Source organism: Beta vulgaris, chromosome 8 (genome assembly GCF_026745355.1).
Source record: "Beta vulgaris subsp. vulgaris cultivar EL10 chromosome 8, EL10.2, whole genome shotgun sequence".
In the NCBI taxonomy this organism is placed as follows: Eukaryota; Viridiplantae; Streptophyta; class Magnoliopsida; order Caryophyllales; family Amaranthaceae; genus Beta; species Beta vulgaris.
In genome coordinates, this window is record NC_079209.1 from 19,617,217 (window position 1) to 19,624,526 (window position 7,310).

A 7,310-nucleotide genomic window follows, 5' to 3' on the forward strand; every position below is an offset into this window, starting at 1 on the left:
TAGTTTCACTATAATGAGAGTATGATGGGTAGAGTAAGTAAAAGGAAGCCTTATGGGAATGTGGTGTGCTCTCATGCTTATGGAGCATATGTTATATGTATAGTTACTTGTATTATTGGTGGAATTAGTCTACCAAGTTTGTTAATCTTATTTGCAGGTGCTCTTACATGTAATTTATTTTCTCTTTTATCAGAGTGCCCAGCGAAAGCGAAGTAATTTATAGCCTTCTCCATTTAGTTGTGTGTTTAATTTATTTTGTGTTTTGCAACTAAAGATAAACTTTAATTTTATTTTAATATAGTCTTGTGTGTTGCATTGCATTTATTTTATTTGCTAGTTCCTTGATAGTATATGTTATTATGTGAGATAGTATATACTTTATGTTCTTTTTCAATTAAGTGTTGTTTTTTATGTGAGTACTACATATCTGTTTTATTATTTACAAAACTTTCTAGTTTGAGTTTATATTCCAAATTTTATTTTAGATTTTTGAACTTAATATATTTCATAACCATATTAGAGTTATTTTCTGACTTTCAAATTTTCCTATTGTTAATATTTTGATATACTCTTTTGAAAAACGTTTAATTTCAATTGTTTTATAATGGTTTGGTAAAAGAAAGGGGGTTATGAAATTGTCTTTCAAGATATTCTTGAAATTTCTCTTACCGTGTTTGACCATCTATATTTATAAATATTTTTTTCCTTTTAATATTTTTATTTTTCATGCTAATCCATGTTTAGCCTTTAAAGTATGGTTATAAGTTTCGTAGTCTTTGAAAATAAAAGTACTTTAGTGAGTTATCTTGGTGTTAGATTGAAATGTAGACACAAACTATTTTGTTTTAAAGGTCAGCATCCAATAACTTTTACTTTACTTACTTTTCTTATTAGCATTATGTTTCAAACTCAAATGCGTGAAAGGATATCGTTTACTACTTGTTGTTTCTTGTTTAAATATTTAGTGCTTTCTCATTTCACAGCAAAATTTTGGTTGTTTACATTATTTCTAATTTAATTCTTTGGTTTTGACTGATCTGTTTTATATTCTTTGAAAACGAAATTTATATACCCAGTCTAATTTTTTTTTTTTTTAAAAAAAACTTGTTTGAGTTGATATTAAGTCATAAGGGGTGATTCTTTTGACTTGTATGTCAATTTGATAAGTCTCGATTTTAAACTTGTTTGAGTTGATATTGAGTCATAATTGGTGATTCCTTGGACTTGTATGTCAATTTGATGAGTTGACACATTTCATCTGTTTTGATTTAATTTCCTTTTTCAGTTGATATTAAGTTTATATTGGGTGATTCCGGTAAACTTAATATGAACTGAAATGTTCTTAATGTTCTTAATCTCTAGTATTTTCTTTTGTCTCTTAATTGTTTTGAAGTTTCGAGGACGAAACTCTTTTAAGGGGGAGTGATTGTAACACCCTGTAATTTTAACCCTTTATTTTTGGTGTTTGTTTATTTTAAAATGGGTTTTCCTTCTCATAAAAATAAATAATTTATCATTTGAATTATTTTGGAACATGCTATGAAAATGTGTATATATATTTATATGTTGTGATATATCTATATATATTTATTTTAAGTTGTTAGATATTTATTTTAAGTTGTTATATTAGTTTCATTATTTATTTGGGCGTTTAGGATCCGGTTTTGTCGCATAGCATTTTTGTAAAGTTGTTGGATCGACTTGGGTGATGATATGTTGCATTGCATGTGGCGTGTCATGCTAGCCGAAAATCAGCAATTTTGTTGTGGAGGATGAAGAGTTTTGGTGCTTATTAAGCTAACCTTTGGATCTCTTGTAACCCCCTATTTAATTCCCCATTAACCCACCTTTATAATCACCCTTTAAACTATTGCTTAATGAGGTTATTAATCAGGTTTTTTCTGCATTCTAACCCCAATTTTCCGTCCAACCCTTAGAGAGGAAGAAAAAGAGTTCTTCTCTCTTCTCGGATTTTCGTCCATTTTTGTACACTTATTTTGTTTGCATCATATCTCCTTCGTTTCTTATCCGAATTGAACGTGTGAGTAGTCAAAATCTATTTCCTTGGAAAGATCTTGCTCGTCGTACTATTTCTTTTTGAAGAAAGAGGAAGACGCGACTGCAGTTTTTGTTTCAATCAGACGAGTCATCCGGTTTTTGTTCCCTGTCACACCTTCACGAAAATAACCGTATCCGGAGATATAACCGTTGGATCGTCTTCAAATTTGGAAAAATATTTATAACATCTTCTTCTTTACTTTGACCGGAGAGATTTAAAATCTGAGCTTTTCATCACCGAGAATCATGATCGGAACAAAACAGTGCGAAAATGTCTAGTGACTTGTTGCTACAATTATCGTTCATGGAGGAATTGGATTGCTCACATATTTTTCGAATCCTGTTATACTCAGCTCTCCTCCTGACGATCCAGGTAACGATCGTTATTCTAGTTCGATAGAGAATAGATTGTGAACTTAGGTTGTTAGAATCGCGTTAGAGAACTTAGAATCATGCTAGGTGGAACTTAGAGGATTGTATGTTTGTAGTTAAGCGTAGTATCATGGTTGTTACTGTTACTTTTCATATGTTGGACTGTTGTTATGATCATCTTGTTAGTCTCGTTGATTAGTTTGTCAATTTGATGATTTGTTGTTGTATTGATTTGGAGTCACTTTGGTTAATATTGGATTTTTAAGTAGTTGGATGTTGTTGATGATGTATAGCCTCTTGTTAGGGTGATTAGTGTTGTGATTGGTATGAACTTAGGTTGATTTTGATGTTTGAGACCGGACCGAAGTATTTTGGACGAGGCAAGGGCGTGCGAGCACAACCCACAAGCCACAAGCTACAGCAGCTCGCGACTCGCGACGGCCAGAGTGTCGCGGCTCGCTACAGTCGTCGCACGTCGCGACAGTCGTCGTACCTCGCGACGAGAGTCTGTTTTTTCTTAGTTGCCTGTTTTGATTAAATTCCAAATTGGTTTTTAGCTTGGTTATTTGTTGATGGATGGTCTTAGGCATGTTTGTTAAGCATGTTTGAGTAAGTTTGGGTCGGTTTGAGTTATACATTAAGGGTATGTGCCCTATTTTGTTGGGAAGCCTATGGTTGTTTGGTTTGGAGTATGTTAAGGACCTTTATCTTGTCGTGTATACTCACATTTGAACCTTGATGGTTAGTTGAATTTGATTTGCTTGTATACCTTGCTGTGTATACATTTGAATGTTGGATTAGATGAATTTTGCTTGTATAATTTGCCGTGTATACAATTTAATGTTGGAAAAGATGGATCTTGTTTATACCTTGTCGTGTATACATCGTATTTGGTTGGGTTTGATTGATCCCATGGACGGCATGGTCCTAGAAATTTGTGTTTTATTATCCTATGGACGGTATGGTCCTAGGAATTTGTGTTTGATGATCATAAGGGCGGTATGGTCCTAGAAATTTGTGTTTGATGATCCTAAGGGCGGTATGGTCCTAGAAATTGGTTACTTAACCTTGGGCGGTATGGTCCATTGGTTCACTCACGGGTGGTATGATCCGTTGAGTTTTGCTATTCGAAAAGGGCGGTATGGTCCTCGAATATGCAGGCTATTCGGGAAGGGTGGTATGGTCCTCGAATATGCAGCGTAGGCCTTGGGCGGCATGGTCCAATGAGTCTACTCACAGACGGTGTGGTCTTTTGTGTTTGAACTTTTTTGACCGCATTTGTTGCATGGTTGACCGAGATTTGTTTGACATTGATCTTCCTTAATTGTTGCTTATGATTTATTGTACCATGATGTGAGTATGATATCTTGGTGATGTGTTTCTTTGGCGTTGCTTCTAATTTCTTTAAGTTCATTATCTGTTCCAATTTGCACTAGGAGAACTGCTAGTTACTCCCCACTGATTGTGGAAGTTGTTGTATATTTTGCAGGTTATGTTGATGGGAATATTCTTTAGTTTTGGGCTCGAGTTGAGTTGTGAGCATCAAAAAGCTAGGTATTTAAATCTTTTAATTAGTTTGAGAGTCAGTTTTGTCTTTTAGATATTACTCTAAATAATTTAATTTATTTATACTATTTACTTATGTTGGTTTATCACTTAGTTATTTAAACGCATTTCTTGTAGTAGTGACATTCCCAGAAGACGATGTTTCCGCCATCGTCCTATTAATACTATTATTATTTCTTTCTTTTCCACTTTGAAATTTTGGAGTGTTACATATTCAACCTATCAGTGGTGTGGCTGGTTTCTTTTGCACCTTTGTGTATGTGCAGAGAGATATGTTTTGTGGTCTGCTTCATGTGCTTATAATACAAATCAGGCTTGAACTTTTTTTCGGTGACTTCAATTGTGTGAGAATTCCATAAGAGAGAGTAGGTGTTGCTCTTAGAAGTCATGAGATGAGTCTTAGTAGTAGTTAATTTGCTGAGTGTAAATGGGAGGATATCAAATGTACTGAGAGCTTTTATACTTTGACTAAGCAACAAGGGTGTCCAAGAGTGTAGTCGAAGCTAGATAGGGTGTTAGCTAATGAAGCTTGACAGCCACTTTATTCTACTGTTGATGTGCATTTTATGCCAAAAATAAAGTGAGTATGACCATTCACCTGCTATGTTAATTGTGTACCCTCACATGAATACTGGGAGGAAGCCTTTACAATATTATACTATGTGGAAGTTTTCTCCTCACTATTATTTCTATCATCTCTTCAGTTAGAGTGAGGCTGTAAATGGCACCAAAATGTATAGTATGATGCATAAGTCGAAGAGAATGAAGAAAGCTTTCAAAGAGACAAGAGAGGGTTTAGTGACGTGCAAATTAATGATAATAGATATTATCATGCTACGATTGAAGCTCAAGAAATGATGCACTAGAATCCTGGGAGAACTGATTTTGCTGATGCTAAATTAGAAATTGTTAAAGTTTACCAGTTGAAACATAAGAATTAGATAGAGTTTATGAGACATAAAGCAAAGGTTGATTGGATCAAAGGATCAAATATGGTAATGAAAATAACCACTTTGTTTCATCAAAGAATCAAAGCAAGGGAAGTGCAAAACCATGTGTATGGTATCAAGGATATATATTCAGGGACATTGGCAGGATACACATAATGAAGCTGAAAATGCTTTTCTCACATATTACCAGAAATTACTTGGTTTAACTCAAGCAAAAAGGAGGCATGTGATTCAACAAATAGTTCATTCACTAGTGGAAAAATGAAGAAGGGTAGCGCTGAAAAAGGCCTGTAGGGTTGCGCTTTTTGACAGTAGCCCTTTCAATAGCAGCCCTTCACTTTTTAAGTAGGGCTGCGCTAGTAAAGCGCAACCCTTCACAACGAAAGGCTGGGCTTTTTAGGTAAAAGCGCAACCCTTCCTACCAAAAAAATAATAATAAATTTTTTTTTTGACATAATTTTACTCATAATCTCACATTTTCTAAAATTATACAGAAGAGAATAGAAGAGAAACGAAAATGAAAATACTAACCCAAAACAAAATAAAAGAACGAAACAAAAATGAAAAAAAGGAACAAAAACTAATATACAGAAGAGAAGAAATTATAGATCTGAAAATACAAGAACATTAATCAAAACAAAGATGAAAATACAAGAACATTAAACAAAACGAAGATGAAAATAGAAGAACATTAATCAAAACAAAGAGAAGTATACAAGAACATTAATCAAAACAAAGATTAAGAAATTATAGATCTGAAAATACAAGAACTACCTCCAAACATTAATCTAATAATGTTTAAATACATAAAACAAAACCCTAATACATAATTAAGGAAAAAAATAATTCTGAAAAACTTAAAATGCCTATTTGGAGGCTTAAACGAACTCGGATGGCTTAAAAAGCCTAAACATCACAGCATAGCAGTGAGTTTGACTCATTGGCCCGTTCCGCTTCCGAAAAGGTATCACAATAGGTAATCGGACTCCGTCGGCATGATTCGTGCAAATCATTTCAGGGTTTTTGTCGTGTTTGTCGCATTTCTGGGAGTTTTGAGAGAGATGAGAGGATGAGAGAGAAGGAGGAAAGGGAGGAGGGTCGTGAGAGAGGAGAGAGAAGGAGGAAAATGGATGAGGGACGTGAGAGAGGAGAGAGAAGGATGGATAATATATTTGAAGCCCGCTCAATATTTGAAACCCCGCGATTTTTTTATTTCAAATTTTTTTAAGAAGGGCTGCGCTTTTTCTTCAAAAGCGCAACCCTACTTAGTCAGAAAGGCTGCGCTTTTTATAAAAGTGCAGCCCTTCACTTAGTAGGGATGCGCTTGTAGAAAAAGCGCAACCCTTCTGTTATGTAGGGCTGCGCTTTTGTACAAAAGCGCATCCCTTCCTCCGCAGCCCTTCCTTTTTTTTTCCCCTAGTGATTGTTGTCCTGTCAACAATGAGGCTCATAGAAATATATTTACTACCCCTTTTACAGTTGAAGAGGTTAAATATGCTTTGTTTTCCATCCCTAGAAACAAAGCACCAGGACTTAATGGTTTTGGGTCCCAAGCACAATATTATTCCATTCGGAACTTAAACTCACAAGCAACGATGAAGTCATCACTCAATCTTCCTTGAATTGATTTTGCAATTAATTATACAAAATTAGATTTGAATTAAGGACATAAAATTCCAGTACAAGTTTTTAATTTATAAACTATCTGATTATGAGATCTCAGAATAACCTACCAGCAGCCTCCATAGCGTCAATCAAGGTTTTCTTCTTTGGTACCTTCTCGATATTAAATTAATATCGGTCAAAGAAAGCCTCTTCAAGTTCATTTGACCACTAACCATATCAGGAGCATCGACTAGAACCTAGCTATAACATCCAGTTTCATAGGAACAAAATCAGATGCGAAGAGAATTTTTCGCTTCAATCAAAAACCCGTCAAAAACTACACCGCAACTAGCTATAGCATACTAGTTATACTTCAAGATATATGTTCAGCAAGTTGTACACCACTTAAACATAAAAAAAACCCTCCAGGTTGTGTTACAAAGGATCAAATTCTCATGTAGGGCATTTTCAAGTTATAGGTAGGTTAAATTAAACCCTTTGTTATGGAACATTCAGATACTCAAAGTGAAATAAGGAGTCCATATCTATGTTCAAGACTCCTAATAAAACAACTAAAGGAAACCCTATCTCTACTCGCCCAAAATTGAAATCCATGTAACCTAATTGGCAGGGTGAAAATGGGTATAGAAATGTAATAAAAGAAAAACTCAGTTTTTTAAGCAAAATCAAGCAATTAATTTGCGAATTTGAACAATATGAAATCGAATTAAAAATCATAAGAGAAGATGAGTTGATTGA